Source organism: Dipteris shenzhenensis, chromosome 2 (assembly GCF_047967505.1).
Source record: "Dipteris shenzhenensis isolate YYH24624 ecotype China chromosome 2, Dip_SZ_1.0, whole genome shotgun sequence".
Taxonomy (NCBI): Eukaryota; Viridiplantae; Streptophyta; class Polypodiopsida; order Gleicheniales; family Dipteridaceae; genus Dipteris; species Dipteris shenzhenensis.
This window is the reverse complement of record NC_141597.1, coordinates 61336369-61358982: the sequence shown is the minus strand read 5'-3', so window position 1 is coordinate 61358982 and position 22614 is coordinate 61336369. Positions and strand designations below refer to the sequence as shown.

The 22614-nt window shown below is 42.2% G+C and overlaps 2 pseudogenes; both read right to left on the bottom strand.

The window, feature by feature from the left end:
• Positions 1 to 8360: 8360 nt before the first annotated feature.
• LOC147905103 (rust resistance kinase Lr10-like) lies at positions 8361 to 10245 on the bottom strand (annotated as a pseudogene).
• Positions 10246 to 10286: 41 nt separating this feature from the next.
• LOC147905102 (uncharacterized) lies at positions 10287 to 22337 on the bottom strand (annotated as a pseudogene).
• Between the last annotated feature and the right edge of the window lie 277 nt (positions 22338 to 22614).

Genomic DNA, 22614 nt, shown 5'->3' with positions numbered 1-22614 from the left:
CATAGGGATAACACCTGTCCCTTGAACCGGATTCGGTGTATTGTCGTTGTGTAGATGACATTCTTTTGACCTTCTAATGGCTTCATTTCTGTGAACCATTCTTGATGATTTGTCATATGAGATGATGCACCGCTATCGATGTACCAAGGATCCTGTTCCACTTGGTCGACTTGATAGCTGAAATCCTCTTTGGGATTGAAATCAGTGTCTAGGTGCATTGTATCAGTCTGATGCAATTCCTCACTTGCAAGAAACATATTTCCATGTTCATTTGCAAAATGACTGTGACTAGAATGTCCACCACGATGATTTCCTCTTCCTCGGGAATTCCCTCGATTACTGCTGGATTGACCGCCTTGGTCGTACTGCTTCTTGCGGCAATCTCTTTCATAGTGTCCAAACTTGTGACAGTAGTTACACTGGATGTTTGACACATTGGTGGATGCATTCCCTCGTCCTTGGAATCTTCCTCGCTTGGAATGATTTCCTCTTTGCTGATTTTGATGTTGCTGCGGATGATGTTGATGCTGATGCTGATTCTGACTTTGATTTTGTTGATGATGACCACTTTTCTGATATGATCTACCTCTGTTTCTGCCTTTGCCTCTGCTTTTATCTGAAGCTGTGAATGCCTGATCATTAGAATGACCTTTACGTGCTTAAATGTCCTGAGTCCTGAGTTCTTCACCAAGTAGAACTGACTGAAGTTCTTCCAGTGTTGGAATTTGCCGTTGGATGGCAATACTCTGAACTAGATTCTCATATCCTTCTCCTAGTCCATTTAGGATTACTTGAACCATTTCTATGGGATTCATAGTCTCTCCTGCTGCTGCAAGTTGATTGTTGTAGTCTTTGATGCGGAGTACATAAGCATGACCGGTTTCACTACTGTTGCGGAAACTCTGGTTGATCTGGTTTCTCAGGGTGAGAATCCTGGATGTGTTCTTGGACTCGTAGAGAGCTGCGAACATATCCCATGCTTCTTTTGATGTCTTAACTGTGTTGAGCTATCCTACTGGTGCGGAAACTGTTTGTGTAGATGTAGATCCCGATGTAGATCCCGTTGCTGGTGCTGTGACAACAGATGGAGTAGAGCTACTGGTGGCTAGATCGGCCAATGGTCTAGGTATAGATCCATCGACATACTCCCATTTGTCCTGAAGCACAAGAATGGTCTCCATTCGGTATTTCCATGTACCATAATTGGAGTTGTCTAACTTAGCAGATGCCTCCAGATTGAGGTTGCTAGTCGACATGGTGCAAACAATGTACTCAAAAAGTGTCCTCGAAAACTCTGTATGAATCAACTGCAAATACACTGAAGATGCCAAGTGAAATCTCTGTACCGTCGGTGAAGATAGAACTGCAGTATATAAGATCTGATCTGTGTTACAAGGCTTGTGGCAATGATGCCGGGAATAGGCAAGAGGCTTTACAAGGCTGAAAAAATGATGTGCACGATGCCGTGAGATAGCCAAATAGGCTTTACAATGGTGGCATGTGTGTGTGAAATCAAGTGCTATCTGCCCACTGAACCAATCTGCAATGCCTCTGTACTCTGAAGGCTGTTCACTGAACTGATGAACGTAAGGTTTCAGGTAATGTAATGATGTGAAATCAGATGTGAGCATATGGACTGACTCCGAGTAGGTACTAGTCGGGAATTTCGGGCATGGCTTAGATTGGCAACTTGGGGAATTCAAAGCATCCCCTCTATGGCGATCTGGTCTACTCTGATCTAGATCTAAACCAACCGTCGATCGATGAAAGAGCAGCAAATAGTTCCTTTTCTTTTTGTTCTTTTTAAGTGCTGGGTCAGATACGTCGATGTAGAGGCAAATGTGCATGAAGGAAGTGGTTTTGTCGGCGAGGCTCAAATGTGAGTGTAACTTGCGCCGAAGTATGTGCCTAATGTGACGAGCACGTAGAGCATGAAAAAACGAGTGACTTTCCTTTTTGGAGCACCCTCAAATTCTTCCTGGATCAAGAGATACGACTTGATCTAGGTGGAGGGGCAAAAGGAGTGCAAATGGTGCTCAATGATGATGTGTCACTGTGAGTCACATGCAGTGATGATGTGGCACTATGCTTAGCAGGAGGTGTGCCAGTGAAGCTCTGTGCTGAGGTGGCAGGAGTGTGCACATGCAATGTGTGAACAGTGTGCCTGTGCCTGCAGGGGACAGTGCTGAGGTGGCATTGCTGATGTGGCAGAGGTGACGTGTCACTGATGACGTGGTAGGTGATGTGGCAGAGATGATGTGTCACTGATGACATGGTAGGTGACATGGCTAATGATGTGTCACTGATGATGTGGCAGGTGATGTGGCTAATGACATGTCCCTGATGATGTGGCAAGTGATGTGGCTGATGACATGTCACTGATGATGTGGCAAGTGACGTGGTTGATGATGTGTCACTGATAACATGGCAGTCGGTGATGATGTGGTAGTGTGGATAAGGGTGCCACATGGTAGAGGATAAGATAGCTACACGTGGCACATCCGGTGCCTGATGATGTGGCAAGTGGATAAGGCTATTTGCCACGTGTCGCAAGGAGGGAGATCGAAAGCGTTATCGGAATGTCTGAGATGCCGAAGGAATCTCAAGATTCCGTCGTCTTCTCCGATGATGGTCAATGAATAGGAGCCGCCGGTCGGTGCTTGTGAATGAGATCCATCGGGAGTCGCGGCTTGTTTTGGTGGCGGCTAGGAGCTCACGAGAGCTGCTGGAGGAACGGTCATCTGGGCTGGCAAGTTCGCTGGCACTGCTAGTCTCGAGCTTTGAGTCCGGAGGGCCGTTGAGGCTGTTGTTCGTGAAGACGACAGCAGGGTTGTCTTAGTGAGCCGCCGGTGGGCTGGGCATAGGTACCATAGGCCAATGGCGATCTGTTGAGCCGCCTTGCTGTGGGCTGTCATAGGAGCCTAGCTCGTTGGCTGGAGCTCACCCGTAGGTTGCGAGCAGAGCCGGATGTTGCTTGACTTAGTTGCTGCTACAGAGGAGCTGCTTGTGGAGAGGTTGCGTGGAGCGACCGTTTGGTTGTCGATGTAGGTCGCCCGTTGTTGTTACGGGAGGCGACCGTTGATGCTTTCGAGGGTCGTCGATGCTTTCGTCGATGCTTTCGCCCGTGTGTGTGCGCAGATGGAGGCGACCTTTGCGTAGGTCTTGTTGGAGCAAAGGCTTTGGACTCTCTATCGTCGATGAGCGGCCTATGAGCCGGTTCTGAGCATGAGACGTTGTGAGCTTGGAGCTCCTTCGTTGGCAGTTGGAGGAGCCTTCGGTAGGCTATGGAGCTCCTTGCTTGCAGGTTTAAAAACTATGGCGATCTCTCTCTCCTTCAAAGGCTCACTAGTACTAAGAGAAAGTATAGAGCTCTCTTTCTCGCAGATTTAAAATCCGAAACCTCCCTCTCTTTCACTGAATCTCTCCAAAGAAGACACTCAAAGATTGAAGAAGAAGATACTTTCTCTCACACCTCAAGAAGCTCTCAAATCAAATCGAAACTGCGGATAGAAATTTTCTTCACATGAACGGAAATCTTTCATCAACGGAATGAAAGATAGAAACCTCTCAATCTCTCAATCTCTCTCACACTCTCAAGAATCTCAATGTCTCAGCGGAAGACAAGGGAGCTCTGATACCATGACAAAATATGAAGAGGGGAAAGGAGAAGAGTGGAGATGAGGAGAGAGGGCACAGCTAGAGAGCACACCACAAATGACTAACTATACACTAGAATTAGTTGAAAAAATAGAATATATACAAACCCTTTTAGGGTTAGGGTTAGGGGATCTAACCCTTTCCTTTATAGCACTCTATAAGGTTAGTGCTATGCACATATGATCACGTGATGGTGCTATGCACACATGATCACATGATGTTGAGCATGAACTCTCAGCAAGGTGATGGGATCACCTTCACCTTGGAATTTCGTGGTCAATTTGGCAATGGCTATGGATCTATTTCTAGACCCATGATTGTCTCTAGCTATGAGTACTGCAGCTTGCACTGGCACCCCCCTTCCTATAGCTTGCACTAATGCTCTCAATGCTTCATAAAAAAAAACCATCTAATGAATAGGAGGTGGTTGTGGGTATGGCATTTGTGTTTGACTTGGATATGGAAATGGTGGCTGTTGGGGTCTATATTGTTGTTGAGGTGGACTCGGCCCTATGTATTGTCTCATATTTAGATCCACAAAGAACGATGTACTTGGCCCATCAGATAGTGGGTTTCTCGTTGGATGTGTTGGGGTAAATGTCGAACCCAATATTACCAGGTTAAACCTTGGTGTTGGCCCTTGATATGCCATTGTTGTGGTTGGGGGTCTTGGAAATTGAGGTCCACCTTGGAACGATGGTTTTGGTCTAATAGGTGGTGGTGGGAACCCTGGGGCAAATCCCTCTGGTTGTTGCATCTTTGGGTATTGATGATAGTCTCTTTGGGGTTCGGAAGGTTCACCTCCCGAATCGAACCGAAAGTTAGTTCCTTCAGTGGCGTGCAAATTTTGAGACCATAGATCAGTTTCAGAGGGTGGTGTCATCACCCTTGTGGTAGTTTCTATGATGACAAGTGGTCCTGAGGTCACTGGGTTTATATGAGCACTGAAAGAGGTCCAAGGGATAGCCCCACAAGAACCTATCCCCTTGGGCAAAAAGACTATGCTAGCTTGTCACCAAGAAGAGATCCAAGGGGAAACACCATAAGAACTTGCCTCCTTAGATAAAAGACCAATAGTGCAAGTCATATCAAAGAGGTCCAAGGGATTGCCAGACAAGAACCTAACCCCTTGGACAAAAAGAAAGACTTGCTCCAAAAGTCACCCATCAACATTTTTGAGGACTCAATGATCAAGGTGGATACATAAGAACCCACTTTGCTTTACCACTAGATGGTTGTACCAAGGAAGGTTATGTCACATGTAACCATAAGAACCCACTTGGGCACAAGTCATGGAAAGGTTGTAGAATATGACAGCTGCATGCTTAATTGTGCCAACCTTTTTACCACAAGTAGACACATAAGGACCTACTTGGGGCGCGAATATGGAACTCATGTATCTACCACCATGACACCAACATGGAATCCCGTCATACCAATGCATTTCAATGTGATCTATGAGGAGGATGTCATCCTTCCTACAATCCCAGTTGAACCACAAGATTCAATAAGGTGGTTACAGCATGTGGCATCAACAAATGAAATCTCATTCACTTTAATGCCTCGAGGACTTGCTGCAAGAGTCACAATGATCATGCTTGAAGATACACAAGAACCTATCCCATCATGGCTAGAAACATAAGAACCTTTGCAGTAAGAATCAAAAGTGATTGCATCTATAAAAACACAACTAAATAAAGCCCAAGATCTGGCACAAAAGCACAAGGTAAAGGTAGCTGGTGCAGTGAAGAAATTCTCAACATGGTTCAACAAGACAAATGTTGTAGCTACCAAGTGATCAAGCCCACCCCAAGTGTGAAGATGTCAAATGTTTTAGCTCCAAAGACTAATATAATGGCACCAATGAGCTCAAGTGAAGAGACTAAGGAGGTAGCATGTCCGAAGTGTGAAGATGCCAAATGTTGCATCCCCAAAGACTGCTGATAGAATATCACCAACGAGTCCAAGTGAAGAGACTAAGGAGGTAGCCACACAAGAACCTACTCCCCTTGGTAAAGCTATATCCCCATGGCAGGTCAAATGATTGAACAATGCCAAAAGTTATGATGACAAAGTGGTAAGAGGTTTCTACAAGGTCAAGAATGTCATTCTGTAGAGGTACCACAATATGGAGCTTGCCAAAGAATTTCAATTCTACAGTATGAAAAACATTTAATGAGAATAAGATACAAGTGCTTATGAATACAAAATGTGTGAGCACTTTGAGGGCATTTTTATGGCATGCACCATAGTTTGTTACTAGAAACATCATTATCATAAAGGCTAGTTTTCTCAATATCTCTAATATGATGTAGCTTGCAAGACTCTTGTTGAAAGAAACCTACATGGTAGCCCCACAGGAGCCTACCTCACCATCCACTTGAGCAACAAGGGAAGACATGCAAGGACACCACTAAAACTACATTAGCAAATGCTTCGAAAGGACCAAGGCCAAGGTAGCCCCACAAGAACCTACCTCAACATCCACTTGAGCAATAAGGGTAGAAATGGAAGGACACCACTAAAACTACATTAACAAATGCTTTAGAAGGACCAAGGCCAAAGTGCTTCTTGTGACCTTCAGAGCTCACCTTTCAATCACCAATCCCATTCACCTTTTGACTAACTTACACTAGTACTTACACCCAACCATGCCCCATAATGTAATATCAAGTGATACACTTAGAGGACTTTTCTAAAGCCCAATGCTATATATTTTCACCCATAGTTGTCAAAATCTAGAGTTTGAACTAGGTATTATCAGTACTCCTTTTATTTCAATGGCTTGGACAAATGTATACAAGTGTACTAGCATGGAAGCCCAATGGCTCTGTACAAATAATCACAAGCCACCACCTTCAATCAGTCAATTGTAATTTATGACACTCCAATGAGACTCCAACTAATAAGATGCAATTCACCAAAATTTGATCTTGGTCACACGATTCACTAGTGTGGTGGCAATGGCACCAAGAGAGCCTCCACTTAAAATCCTACCATTTAAAATTCAAAACTGATTCATTAGTGTATTGGAACATTTTGAAATTGATGCAAGCGTTCAATCATGGGCTCTTTATTTAATCAAAATTGATATGGTCTTGACTTTATGCATGCACTAAACACAATGATTCAGTCTCATCTCCTAACCTTGTCATTCACTCTTTAAATAATCAACTCTCCAACTCCAACCAAATTCAAGAAATGAGCACCATGGGACAGCCACCTTCCATCAACCAACCTAAATTTGAGCATCATGGGCCGGCTCAATGGCTAATAATTTACTAACTCTCTAAACAGTCATTGGCTAGAAATTTACTACACTCTCCAAATAATTATTCACCTTCAATTAGTAAAAAATGCAGCGCTTTTCTTGAGCCACCTTCAATCACTCAACCTAAATTTGGGCATCATGGGCCATCTTGGTTGTTAGTAATTTAAATAATTAATTGTCTATCCACTTCTTACCCACTCTTATTTTTTATTTTTTGTTTTTTGTCTTTGTGTTTGTGTCTACGTTTGTCCAATCCCCCCAAATTAACATGGGATCACGTCGCACGTCCGACGAGTACAAAAACCCTCATAGGAGGAGACATCATGATCTCTACTCTCTAGATGACTTTGATTCCACTTAGGTGACACCTCAGGGGCCTACCCCTATGACTACCCCTGGCCCACCGACTCCTCTCAGACCTAGCACTATGACTACCCCTCGGGGAACTCCTTTGCTAGCAGCCCATGGCTTTGTCGTCGGGAGTCCTGATGAGTTTGTCGCACAGATGACCAATGCAAAGGTAGCAACATTCTTCTCTCTGCTATCCCAAAGGACCTTAGCAAATCCCTCTCCCTCAATGACAACTCGACGTACTGTCCAGCCATCCCCTCTAGCCCCTTCGACTGAGGGGTCATCACTTGGGCATGCCCATCGCTTGTATTGTTTTCTTACAAAATGTACTTCATGTTCCTAATATCACCAAGAACCTAGTTTTTGTTGGGCACATGGTTGAGTAGGGTTTGCAAGTTAGATCTAATCTTGATGGAAAATGTATTTCATGTTCCTAATATTACCAAGAACCTAGTTTCTATTGGCCACATGGTTGAGTAGGGTTTGAAAGTTAAATCTAGTCTTGATGGATGTTTTGTTGAGGATATGGACAATCAATGCCGCTATATTGGTTGCAAAAGGCAACAAAAAGTTATGAGGACAAGTATATAAGCCTTATTTGGTATAAGTCTAGTGACATATGGATGTTTTAATATTGTATACTTATATGCAAAAAAAATTTATGTGCAATCTTTCCCTCACTTCTCTCTTAGTCATCACCTTTCCCCTTCCAGCCCCTTTGATCTTAAAATTACCCCTTGAAATGATAGTCACTAATAATGGCCAAAAAAAGTTTATGAGGACAAGTATATAAGCCTTATTTGGTATAAGCCCATTATCCTGTGATAGTCACTTATGATGGCAAAAAATGACTTGTGAGGACTTATATAAGCCCTAGTTGGTATAAATCTATACGGGTGTGTACTTGTCTAGAAAATATAGAATAATTGATACAATCATACCCACTCTTCCATATATTGGTTAATCCTATTTTCCCTCCAATGTCATAATTATTCCTTGAAAATATGACAAATAATGAGGACAAAGAATGACGTGGAAAAAATTTGAACAAAATAGCAAGAAAAATGTGTATTGTATTAGATGGTTGTAAAACTAATTCAATGCCCACACAATGGATTGACATTTGACTTGTCTAAATCATAAAAAAATTTGTTAGTACTGCTAGGGATGGAGATATCTCCATAAGGCCCATCGCTATATCGAGAGTAGAAGGGGGAATGCTTGAAAGGTGGAGGGGGATCATTGGGGACTTGAGCTGAGAGCCTTCAAGGTATTGCACAATGTGACTCATGCTAGGCCTAAGGGAAGGCTCTTCTTGAATGCACCACAGGGCCACAATGACAAAAGTATGCACCTATGAAGAGACATGGAATAGCATGAGAGAGAGAGAGAGAGCTCACTTGTAGTGTTTAAGAAATGACCCCACTTAAATACTAAGAGAATGATAAAAAATTGGTGAGCTAAAGAACCATGCAGAGACATACACACGAGCACTAAAGAAGCATGCACAGACATACACATGGGCACTAAAGATATGAAAGGCTTGATCTTAAGATTCAAACTTCAACAAAATACAATTTTAGGACCTTTTTAATTGTTTTAATCAGACAAGACACACACAGCCGAATGTGCTCCAATTATTAGCCAATATAAATGGCCAGAGCCATGCTGGAGTTGTTCCTATGTGTAGACAAGATGGCTCACAAGTTGAATGAACATTTGAGTTTTAAAACCTTTTAGTTGTATCTTTGCTCTAAACTTGCAATGCAAACTTCAATTATGAGATTTAAGAAATGACCCATTTACTTATCGTGTGAATACTTGAAGGATAAAATATTGATGAGCTAAAGAAGCAGTGCACATACACACAATGGGCACTAGTGTTCCGAAAGACTTAACATACTTTGAAGTAAAAAACCTTTTCTTTGTGACTCTCAAATAAATAATCAACACTTGACACTCCTTTTGGTGAACACAACGGCATGCATGCACAATAGAAATTTAGGGTTTGGGGTTTAGGGTTTAGAGATGAACCTGATGGAGGTTCTCACCATTGATGGCAATGCTACTGTCGACAATGATGTTAACATTCCCAGTGCGGGCTTGTTGGAACACCCACGAGGGAAGATACTGGGTTGTAGCATCGTCGATGTCGGTGCGGACATTGCGGCAACCGGCCACAAGCTCTAGTACGAGCATGTCAAAGCTGTATACATCACATTTGGTGGTGAGAGGGCCAAGATCAACTATCCAGAACTCAGGTGCGATGTAACCAGGGGTACCTCTTATGTGAGTGATGAGTCGACTGCGATCACATAGCATAGGCTTTGCCAATCCAAAGTCAGAAATCTTAGCACAGAATGCGGCATCCAACAAAATTTTATGAGGCTTGAGGTCGCAGTGAATGATATGGTGCCTACAGCCTTCGCGTAGATAGGCATGCCCTCTGATGATCTCCTTGGCAATCTCGTAGCGCTGTTCCCAGCTCAAGATCAACTTCTCATATGATAAATGCTTGTCATGTTCGTCATCATACAAAAACTATTTCTTATCCTCCTTGAACAAATACTTCTCCAGTGAGTCGTTGGGTAGAAACTCATACTCCAGTGCCCTCTTGCAATCCTCGAAACAAAAGCCCGCTAGCCACACTACATTCACGTGGTGCAGCTTCCCATTGTGCCTATCTTAGCCAAGAATTGCTCGTCACTCCCGCTGCTGATCTCATGCAAGAGCTTTACTGCAATGGCATCACCATTGGGTAGCCACCCCTTATACATCGTCCCAAACCCCCCCTTGCCAAGCATTGCGGTGAAATTCTTGGTAGTTGCGAACAAGGCATGGTAGCTGAATTGCTAAAGATTCTCGGTGAGTCCTCACAGTTCCAGTTGGCATTGGTGTTCCTGTTCCTTGCTACGCCTGGCCTTCTGCTTGTGTTGTAATTGGACAAGGCACAGGACGAAGACCATAACCACCAACAATCCCAAAGGCACACCTAGGCTCTCCACTTTCAATCCTGTGCTGCACAAGGTTCCAATGCTGTCTGATTGCACATGTTCAAGACAACCAATTAATCATGAGAACTTGCATTGAGAATCACTCAAGGATTCCCTCAGAAATACCAACATTTTCTTCTTTACTTAAATATTCACTCCTAATTCTAAGAAAAAGGCCCTCATGTCAAGGTGGGATCTTAAGACTTTAAGCTCAAGAAAATAAAATTTCCATTTTCATTTATAAATCCCAATAATTCAATAAAATTTTCAAGTGGGATGCTAGTTAATCCTTAGCATTGCATACACAAATCTCTAAATACCAAAGTTTTCTTCTTTACTTACGAATTCACTCCTAATTTTGAGAGACAAGCTGCTAGGTCTCAAGGTATGATCTTAAGAGTTTAAGCTCAAGAAATAAATTTTAAATTTTCATTTATAAATATCAATAATTCAATAAGAGTTTCAAGTGGGATGTTGGTTAATCCTTAGCATTGCATATGTAAATCAATCAATCAATCTCTCCCAATGGATACTACATGCATATATGTCATCTCACATGCAGACAAGAAGTAATATGGCAAAGGGTTTGAAAATTTGCAAAGACATGTATGAAATTTTTTAGACGAGAAATTTTTTTGGTTCCAAAGTGATTTTTTTAAAATTTTCCATTGTTGGGGGCCATTGCACATGCAAAGAATGGCAGAGGGGGGCAGGGGAGGCAAGAGGCCAAAATGGCCCCATGCCACTATGGCATGTCAGGAGGCCTCTAGGATCCCCCCCCAATTCCATTCTTGGCATGTGCATGGCCCCCCTTACATACGTGTTTGAGAAATTTTAATTCCTTCAAATGAAAATTTCTACTTGGAAAGAGATTTGATTTTTGGGCCTCCTAGCATGCACGCCCCTTGCCATTCCAACCATCAATTCATTATATTGAGAAAATGATTTCACATTTTTTTTTCAAATGACATCAATTTTGCCGCGCATGTAATGATTCGAAGTCGAGCAAGAAACCATCAAATCTAAGCACATGGGCCAATAAAAAGCATGGGAGGCATCGGTTGACGCTAACCACAAGAGGCATGGGTGAGATTTAGGGGCTAGACTAGGGTTGAGGGTCTTGCTATATAAGGGCTTAGGGTCATTTGGTGACTTCGTTATGCTTATGGCTAGGACCAAGCAAACCACAAGGTTGAAGCATCCCCAGCCTTCTCACAAATGCAAGTATAAGGACTATGTCTTTGACTCTGATATGGTGGATGATCGTGCTCCTTCTCCCCCTTGCCCTCCTCCTGAAATTGGTCCCCTGACCTAGGAGGAAATGGAAGAACAACAAAATCTTCCTCCACCCATCTACATTTTCCCTATTGGGCCACTTCCACGGGAGGAGGTGGAGGACATTTGGAGTAAAGTGAAGTTGACAGCTCGAAAGTCAACAATTATTGAGATGCCAATTCTGGATTTTTGAGAAATCAGTCCGCTTTTTGTTCCTATTGTTGAAGGGGTGCATCCGTGTTTAGTCTCGAGGAGGAAGAGAGTAAGACAGCGATGCTTGAAAGGCACAAAAAGTTCAAGAGTGACAAGAGGCCTTTGGGGTAGGAGCACTTCAAATTTGCCCACCCAAATGCAAGAGGAAGACTAAGCTAGGCACCAAGGCATTGAAGGAGATAAGGAAATATCAACAATCAACAGAGAACATGATCAATCGGGCACCATTCCATCATGTAGTGAAAGAATTCTATCAGCATTTTGACATGCGATAGATCTTGGTGGCATTAATGAGACTATGCAAGAGGCTTCTGAGACGCATGTTGTGGCAATTATCGAGGATGCGAACCTCTGTGCTATCCATGCCAAGAGGGTTACTATAATGCCCAAGGATATTTTACTTACCTTGCGCATTTGTGGCATCCCTAAGTAGATGTACAAAAGTTTCAATGCAATATATACTAGCGCTTATTCTCTGTGCTAGTTCCACTATTGCAAGACATGTTCATTGATGCTTTATAATGTCAATAAGGTTGTTTCTTGAGTCTTAACGTCACTCTTCAAGAAAAAATCCATGTCTATAACGTTTGTAAGATTTGTTTTTAAGCGGTGCAATAATGAATCTCAAGTGATTGTGGCATAACTTTTACCATAGATGTCACATCAATCTTCAATGCAAGAATATGTTAAAATCAAGCACATTGAAAAGGGACTATTGTTGCATAAAGTTCAAAAAAGTATATTCAAAATAAAGTCAAACCACTAATAATAAAAGTAGTACTTACAAAATTACATTATAACTAGGCAAGATAGCACCAAACTTTCAAAATTGTAGCACTAATGACTAACATTAATTTCAATCATGACATAGACACGTTGCAAGTTGCATATCCTTGGCATTATTGTTATGTGCTTTGCGTGGATTGCACATAAGTTTGCATCTTCAAAAACATTAAAAAGCATTGCCTCTGCAACTTCTTGTAGTGCTACCAAAGCTTCCATGGTGAAGCGTACATCGCTTTTGTGTTTCTATGCAATCTCTCTCTCTATCCTATGAAATGGTGCATGTCTAATCAACATCTCCGTACTCTATTGGTATTTTTGAATCTTTCTCAAAGCCTTGATGATGGGTCTATGCTTCATCTTCCTTTTGACAATGGGACAATGCACATTGGTTGTTTTGTGACTCCATGGCCTCTTCCCTTGTAAATGCTGCACATGCATTATTGCAGGTGGATCAATAATGGGACCTTGTATGGGTTAGATCTCATGCATTTTGAGGTTATTGCCATCAATATGGTATTTAGCAAAAATTTACACTGCCTCACACCCTTGATCAAAACCCAGTTGTTGAGCTTAAAAGTCAGACACTTGTGGAGTCCTCTAGGGCCATACTCTATGCTACCATATTACCAACAAGTTAGTGGAGTGAGGCTCTCTCACCCGCATGTTATCTACAAAATATAACCAGCGGCTACTTCCATAGTGATGCCCCATGCTTGCCCTAGTCAAGGAAGTTGCACTTCACACCCGATAATCTAGAGATTCACTTGCCCATATCTCATATAGACACTGATCCAAACTCTTCTGATGCTTCTTCTCTGGGTGGCTCCACCCTTTATTCAGACAATGCATTAACCCCTTTTTTGATACTCTCAATGCTCTACAAAGGGCAAACTACCACCTCGACATGCCACCCCTGCATTCTTCTTCTCAACCATCTTGCCATATCTGATAACAGTGGCCCAAACACAGCCATGGAGGAATCAAAAGAAGATGTGCACTCCCTTAACGATCACATATTGTACTAAGAGGCACTCTCCAAACCTAAATGTGCTCAATGGTAGCAAGCTATTAAAAGATAACTCTAATCTTTAAGCGACAATCAGTCGTGGTGATAAGTAGATATGCCTCCAAATCATCCAGTAATCACTTGCAAGTGGCTACTGAAAAGAAAATTCAAAGTTGATGGCACCATGGACAGATACAAACTGTGGCTGGTAGCTCGTGGGTTCACACAGATCCAGGGTGTAGATTAGACCGAAACATATGCTCCCATGGTGAAGATGCAAACCCTGCATGTGATGGTGGCCTTACTGCTCAACATGACCCTCCTGCACCAAATGGATGTCAAAATGACATTCTTAAATCTTGTATTGGAAGAAGACAAGCCTATCTATATGGCTCAACCTCTCGGTCACATTCAGCATGGTAAGGAACATAAGGTGTGTCCCTTGCAAAAAGTTAGGTTAGTTAACTTGGGTTAAGTTAGTTAACCATGGTTAGGCTAGTAAACCTGGGTTAGGATAGTTCCTCTGAGAAAAGATAGTAGTGGTTTCTTTGCAATAGACTCCACCAAACATTGGACCGATGAAAGTGATACTTTTGTTCTTCCCGATCACTGTGAGCAGGCTAATGATTTAATTAATCGAAGCTTTCGTTTTTAAAGATCCATTGATACATGTACTTGAGCATAATTTCATATATATAATTGACGACATTTGGCACCCATCTTCAATATAGGTGGTTTTTCATCCAGATCGTTCTGATCTAAGATGGTGGTACGTGATCCAAGTTGCACCATGAAGTAAGCAAATTTTTGAAGATAGAGATGTGGATATGGAGATGCCACTACCAATGCCGGATCCAATTGATGAATCAAGTGAAGAAGATGTAGATCATCATATGAGCCAAGAGGAAGATGCGCATAATGACATCACATGGGAGGAAGATGGAGATCACGATATTGAGGAAGAAGACAACGATCATCAAGAATCACCACACTTTATTGAAGAAGATGATCAAATACTTTAAGGTGAACGTATGATGCTAGAGTACGATGATGATATAGGAGATCAACTTGGTATAGAGTTGGAGATAGACTTGTTTGGTGCCTTAGACTTGGCTCAAGATGAAACAGTGGATGTAAATGCTCTTAATTGATTTTTTTCATCTCAAACTTGGACATGAATATATGAGCTTCAAAGGCTTGATGTACATGCTCTCATATTTTTATTCTCTATGAGATCAAATATGTATGAAAATTTAAAACAATTTATCATTGGAAAAAACTAACTTTTAAGGCCTTTATATAGCGACACTTAAGCATCGCTATATAGCGACTTTTAGCAAGCGTCGCTATATAGCGACGCTTTTTGGAACCCGCTTTTCATACTGATGATTAACGCCATGCGGGTGCTAAACGTCGGTACGTAAACATCGCAATAGGATCCGTGTGTAGTAGTGAATGCCACTGATCTTATAAATAGCATGCCTAACATTGTCTCACAGGCACCCCTTCACCATAATAGGGAGGATGAACTATCCAACAAAAAAGACCGTAAATGTGTATGCATGTCTTCCTCTCCTCATTCAAGCTAAAATGAAACAAATATAAAAAATAAAACAAACCACACTTGCAACATCTTGTGCCAATCATGGGATTTGAGACCACTGAGTTTATTTGTAAAGATAGTGGGAGAGAAGGAAGGAGTCTCACTTGCAGCTTTCTCACATACACAATGGGGGAATACACACAAATGTGGAGGCTGAAAATAGTTTTCCTCTTCTTAGTTGTGAAAGCCAAAAGAACTCTAGTACAAAGAAATAGAAGAACCTTATATGTGGGTCTCAAACCAAACTCAGCTAACTAAGGTGGCATACTAACTGAGCCACGAACTAGAGTACATAAGGATAGCTGCCATCCAGCTATTATTCATGGGCAGTGTACCAACCGCATCTGCAGCTAACAAGTCGATGACATAAATGCACAATGGTCACCCTGGCATATCACGAGTGGAGCTCGATATCTCAACACTCCCCCTCGAGCTCAATCCCAATTCGTGCACACCAAGCAGGTCTCTGAACTTGCGTAGCTTCTCTGCGCCCAATACCTTCGTGAATATGTCAGCTACCTGATCCTCTGTGCTGACATAAACTAGATCAATAAGACCTAGTAAAAACTTCTCCCACACATAGTGATAATGCACCTCAATGTGCTTTGTTCTAGCATGATAGACTGGGTTATTTGCCAAGTGTATATTGCTCATGTTGTCACAATAAATGACAACTGGCCCATCTCTAAACTGATGCATATCATAAAGTAGCTTATGCAACCAAGCTACCTCACATGCAGTCATTGCTGCACCCCTGTACTCAGCCTGTGCTTGACAAGGCAACTGTAGGCTGTTTCTTGCTGCTCCAAGTTACTGCAGCACTCCTAAAGAGAACAGGTATCCACTGGTAGATCGTCTATCAGAAATACTACCAACCCAATCAGCATCAGTGTATCCATGCAACTATATCTGAACCCCAGTCTCATAAAATAGTCCATACTGCAATGTGGACTTCACATACCTGAGTATGCATCTAGCCGCATCCAAATGTGGTTTCCTTGGAGCCGACATAAACTGACTTACCAATCCAATAGCATAGCTCAAATCTGGCCTGGTAATAGTCATATAAATCAAACTTCCTACTATGTGCCTATACATAGTAGGGTCTTCCAAAAGCTCACCTGCATTTGCACTCAGCTTCACATTCTACTCCAAAGGAACTGAAATAGGCTTACAACCTGTCATCCCATATTTGGACAGCATGTCCAATCCATACTGCCTCTGTAAGAGCCGTATCCCACTTGGTGATCTAATCACCTCAATGCCCAAGAAATAACGCAGCTCTCCCAAATCCTTCATCTCAAACTTCTGCTTCAATAACATTTTTACATGAAGGATATCTTCATCACTATCACCTATGATGATCAAATCATCAACATAAATGACAAGCAGCATAATACCTTTCTCTGTTTTTCTCACATAAAGTGAGAAATCTGCCTTGGAAATCTGAAAGCCAATAATGACAAGATACTGTCCTATCTTGTCATACCATGCTCTAGGTGCTTGCTTCAAGCCATACAAGGCTTTCTTCAACCTGCAAACAAACTCATGATGAATAGCATGAACATAACCTGGTGGTTGCTCCATAAATACCTCTTCTTGCAAATCACCATGCAAGAAGGCATTCTTTACATCCATCTGATGTAAAGGCCATCCCTTTGATGCAGCCGTAGCAATGACTGCTCTTACGGTTGCCATCCTTGCAACCAGACTGATTGTTTTTTCATAATCAATGCCATATGTCTGTGCATACCCCTTGACAACTAATCTTGCCTTGTATCTGTTCAGAGAACCATCTACATTGTGCTTCACCTTATAAACCCACTTACAGCCAATTGCATTCTTGTCTTTAGACAAAGGCACCAATTCCCATGTCGCATTTGCTTCCAAGGCATCCATTTCTTCATCCATGGCTTTCTCCCATTTTTCTTTTCCCATGGCTTGCTCAAAAGAAGTGGGTTCTGGTTCTTGTATCACTTTGACCATATAGGCATAGTGAATGGCTATAAATCCATCATATTTCAGCCTATCCATAGGATACCTAGCTCTGGTAGACCTGCACAAAATAGGCTCACTTCCAGGTGCTCTCAAAACATCCCTGGTCTTCCTTACTCTAGGTGTAACAACAGAAGGAATACCCAACTCATCATCAATGCTCTATTCTGAGCCACTGGATTCACCATCCACATAAGAGTGACCTGCATTCACATCAAACATGGGCTGATCTACCTTCTCTTTTCCTTTTCATGATACCTGCATACCACTATCTGCATTGTTTTGAGGAGATTCTCCTGATCTCAATTTGTCTATCCATGGCGAAGTATGTGAACCACTGCTAGAGGACACTGCAGGTCCACTAATATTTTGTGATTGCTGTTGTGAATTCTATGCAGCATTACCATTTTGTGCATCTACATCATCAATCACATTTACTAGTTTATACCAGCTGCTCATCTCATCAAAAACATCTCTGCTCACTGTAAACTTATGAGTAGAAGGGTTATAGCATCTATACCCTTTCTGCTATAGAGAATAACCAATAAAGATGCACTTCTCATCTTTTGGATCCAACTTGGACCTCAACTCATCTGGCACATGAACATAGGCAATGCAACCAAAAATTTCAAATGAGAAATATCTAGTTTTCTACCAGTATACATCTCTTCTGGCATCATGCCATGTATTGCTGTAGTGGGAGTCCTGTTCATTATGTAAACTGCTGTAGCAACTGCTTCAGCCCAATAATAATCTGGTAGTCTTTTTCATTTAGCATGGCTTGAGATAGGTCTCCAATATGCCTATTTTTCCTTTCTACAAGTCCATTTTGCTGTGGGGTATGATTGCATGAATATTGCTGCTTTATGCCATGCTCCTGCAAGAACCTTGCAAACTCATTTGAGAGGTACTCTCCCCTTCCATCTGACCTTAGGCATTTATTTGCAAGCCTGTTTCTTTTTCAACCATAGCTTTAAAAGCTTTGAAATGCCCAAACACTTCACTTTTCTTTTTCATAAAATACACCCAAACTTTTTTGCTGTAGTCATCAATGAAAGTGACAAAATAATGATAGCCTCCAATAGATATAGCTTTAGTAGTCCACACATCAGAGTGGATTAATTCCAATGGCTTATTACTCTCTTGAACATGTCTAGGAAATGGTTTCCTTGCCTGTTTTCCAAATTGATAGGCTTCACATAAATTATGCATTTCTGCAACCTTGAATTTAGGCAATCCTGCAACAATATTTTGGGTCTGCATTGATTTAAGTCGCTGTACATTAACATGACCAATGCGTTTATGCTAGATATCAATATCTGCAACTACACCGGTCCCATGTGCAAACATTGCTGCACTCAATTCAGGCATGTCCGCATCCAATGTAAACATCCTACCCTTCTTCTTTCCTTTTGCTATCAAGCGACCGCTATTTTTCATATCCTCAACAAAGCATCCATGAGGATTAAGTCTGAAATGCAAGCCCTGCTCAACCATTTGACCAACAGAAACCAGGTTCTTGGTGATATTCGCGACATGAAATACATCAGACAGGTATTTCTTTTTCCCATCCTACATAGACAAAGGAATTTTACCAATCTGCACAATAGGATGTGCAGTATCATCACCAGTCTCCACAAATCCTGGTCTTCCCATTTTTCTTGCATCCTGCATCCATTCCGCATGACCTGTCATGTGGTTTGACGCACCTGAGTCTACATACCACACATCATTGCTTTCTTCTGCACTTGTCACTAAATTGGTCATGTGCTGCACCATAAACAGATGTTCATTTCTGTCATCACCCTGTCTACTAGAAGATCCATAATTCCCTTGCTGCAATTTTCCATTCATGATGTCATTCTGCTTTTTATAGCAGTCTTTAGCCATATGACCCATTTTACCACAGTAGTAGCATTCAACATTGCTGTTTGCATTTTGGCCTCTCTGCCATCCACCATGACCTCTTTGGCTCCCACTGCCTCTAGAGTTACCATGTCCTCCTCCATAGGACTAGTTTTCTTGAGTTTGCTGCATATTCTAATTTCTATCATGGCCTCCAGATCGGCCTACTCTACCTCTGCCTCTACCTCTTCTAGCATTTGAGTAGAAGACAGTTTCTTTTGAAGTTCCTCCTGAAGAAGATGCACCACCATTTCTCTGCTCTTCAAAAATTAGAAGAGCAAACAACTCAAAAAAATCAGGAAATTTTTCATGGATAGCAATGGATGTTCGGAACTGTGCATAATCCTTTTGTAGACCATTCAAGGTCACAGAAACTAAATCATCATATTCCACTGGTGACCCAATGGAAGCAAGTGCATCTGCAATTTTCTTCACCTTCATGTGGTAGTCATTGATGCTCATATTTTCTCTTTGCACATTATGCAACTCTTGCATGAGCTGCATTTTCCTGGCTTGCGTATTTGTGCTATACATTTTTGCCAAAGTATCCCATGCCTCCTCTGGCGTACTTGCATCCTGAATATGCACAATCATAGAATCTAAAATACTGAAAGACAGCCAGTACATAACTTTTATGGCTCTCTCATGCCATCCTTTAAATGCCTGCATTTCCTGTTGATTGGGAAGATTAGGAAGAACTGGTTCTTCTTCATTTCCTGTAATGAACTCCCAATAGCCTTTTCCCATAACGAAATTCGTCATTCTAAACTTCCATGCTTGGAAGTTGTTCTTGTCAAGCTTTTCAGTGACAATCTGTGAAAGAGAATCAAACGCCATTACAGAACACTGCAAAATATTCGGTCACTGCAAAAAACACAGCTTCTGCCTCACAAGGGCAAATTTGCAAAACTAATGAAAGTGGTATTTGACCACACAATCACTTCCTAGTGACGATTTTGCATGAACAGGCAATAAGGATGATTTTGTAACTCCCAATATCTCTGTGCATAGGCATATGATGCAATTTCTATGGCAACTTTTCACCGACCTACAGAGCAGTGGTCGCACAGCAAAAATAGGGCCTTTTTCTCAGTGCTTACGGAGAACTTCCACCTCCAAAATGGGCCCCGAAATGGCCTCGAATCACAAAAATAAAGCCCTCTCGCCACACCGTGAAGGGTGTCTCAATCTGAGACAATGCTTTCTTGCACTTTTCGGCTGTGCTATCTGCAGAGATTTGCTCCCAAACTTGAAAAAGGAAAGCAACACTGGTCCTCTTACCAGCACACCGTGAACTTAGTTTGCTTTCTTGAGCTCCTTACCATGAACCAGGCTCTGATACCATGTGAAGATAGTGGGAGAGAAGGAAGGAGTCTCACTTGCAGCTTTCTCACATACACAATGGGGGAATACACACAAAGGTGGAGGCTGAAAACAATTTTCCTCTTTTTAGTTGTGAAAGCCAAAAAAACACTAGTACAAAGAAATAGAAGAACCTATATGTGAGTCTCAAACCAAACTCAACTAACTAAGGTGGCATACTAACTGAACCACAAACTAGAGTACATAAGGATAGCTATCATCTAGCTATTATTCATGGGCGGTGTACCAACCGCATCTGTAGCTAACAAGTCGATGACATAAATGCACAACGATCACCTTGGCATATCATGAGTGGAGCTTGATATCTCAACATTATTATCCTTGTAAATGCCCCTCTCAAGCAATGCATGTGTCCCGTTCGTGTGCGGAAAGATGCAATGTCCTTCACTATCGCCTCCTCTCTCTTGGAAAAAACCCAAGGAGCTTTGGGGAGGACAACACGTGCACTGTGCCTTACTGGCCACAACTCTCGCATCCTATCTTGGGCTTGCAAATCTTCACGTGCTCCCAATGTGTCCCTACCACCGACCAAATGCATCCAAATAGCAGCACCCACATTCTTGAAGATGTGCATGGGATCCAAAAAATGATTTATTTGAAGGGCAGCCCAATAAGGAAGGTCGTGAAAAATGAGAGTCTCTTCATGCCACGTGGAGGCTCCTCCCCATTTCCGGCATTCCAAGCATCAAACCAGTCACTCGCCTTCAAAATGAGGGGTTTAGGTCCAATGATCCCCTCGCGTAAAGCATGGTTGGAGGGTAGGTACCTGGTATGCACCTCATAAACCATTTTCTTCAAAGACGTAGAGTGGTGAGCCTCCAAGCGGGGGCCACAAATAGGACAAGCATGATAGCTACTCGTTTGTAGACCTACATGCATGGAACCATTGATACATCCATATCACAACTACTGAAGACAAACAAATGTTGCATAAAACATGCTACAACTCTATGTTAAAAAACCAAGTGATGCATGAAGCATTGAGACATTCGGCATGCACTTGAGCACTCTCCGTATCCTGGGAAGTCATGCATTGTCCACATCAAGATGGCCCTAATGATGGCTTCGTCCCTAACATGCGAAGACCAAGAAATATCAAAAACCTTGATGCCCAACCACAGTGTCTAGAGCTCCTCTATCACTGGTGCCATGTACACATCCATATTCTTTGCCTTGTACTTCCTTGGTACAAGTAGAGCAAGTATAAGATGCCCTTTCTTGATTGTAAGCCAAGGAGGGATGTTGTAGTTGACCAAAACCACGGGCCATGTGGACCAAGAGGTGGAACGTAAGCCAAACGGATTAACCCCATCCATGGCAAGTCTAAGATGCAAGTTTCTTGGCTCCCTAGCAAAGTCTGGCCATGTGCTATCGATGTGCTTCCATGCAGCACAATCTGATGGAACCCTCAGAGTATCATCTGTAGAGGAAAGAGTAGCATGCCACATCAACAACTCTGCTATGGACTTACACCTGAACATATGTTGTATCCTCATAATGATCAGAAAGTGTCTCAAAACTTTCATGGGCACTGTGTCTCCTTGTAAATCTTGCATGTAGCCCAATGCTCCACATTCTGGGAGAGATGCTTTCTCTACGTGCTCATGGCAAAAAAGAATGTAATCATTCGAGCAAGCATGAATACTATCATAATCCATACTTACTCTCAATAGCATCTTCTTTGCCTCATCTTTGACACAAAGGCATGGTGTTCAGTTTAGGCAACATCTTCTGGAGCAACCTGCAAAGTAATATATGCCATTCATGTTGGTGCCATTCACGAATATGACTCTAAAAGAAGCATCGCCTTTGGATGTACATGTACCTCATCAAAGTTGGGGCACTGGTGTCCGACCATCCGTATGTGGCCTGGAGATTCAAGATCTGCAGGCATGCTCAAAGTTTCAACATGGAAGCACTCTCCCACAATGGGCAGGTGTGCAAGTCTCTCAAAACTCTCTCTAGCTTCGACATGACATGTGCTCCTATGTGGGTGTGTGTAAATAAAGCATCCATCATGTCATCCATTCCCTCATCTACCATGTCAACAACATTATCATCCTCATCCACATCCATATCAGAGTGGGGATATGATGACTCGCCTGCTACCTCCTATCTAGTTGCGTCTCTCCACTGTCTCTTCGTTGCTATGAATCTATTTGACTGCATGCTCAAA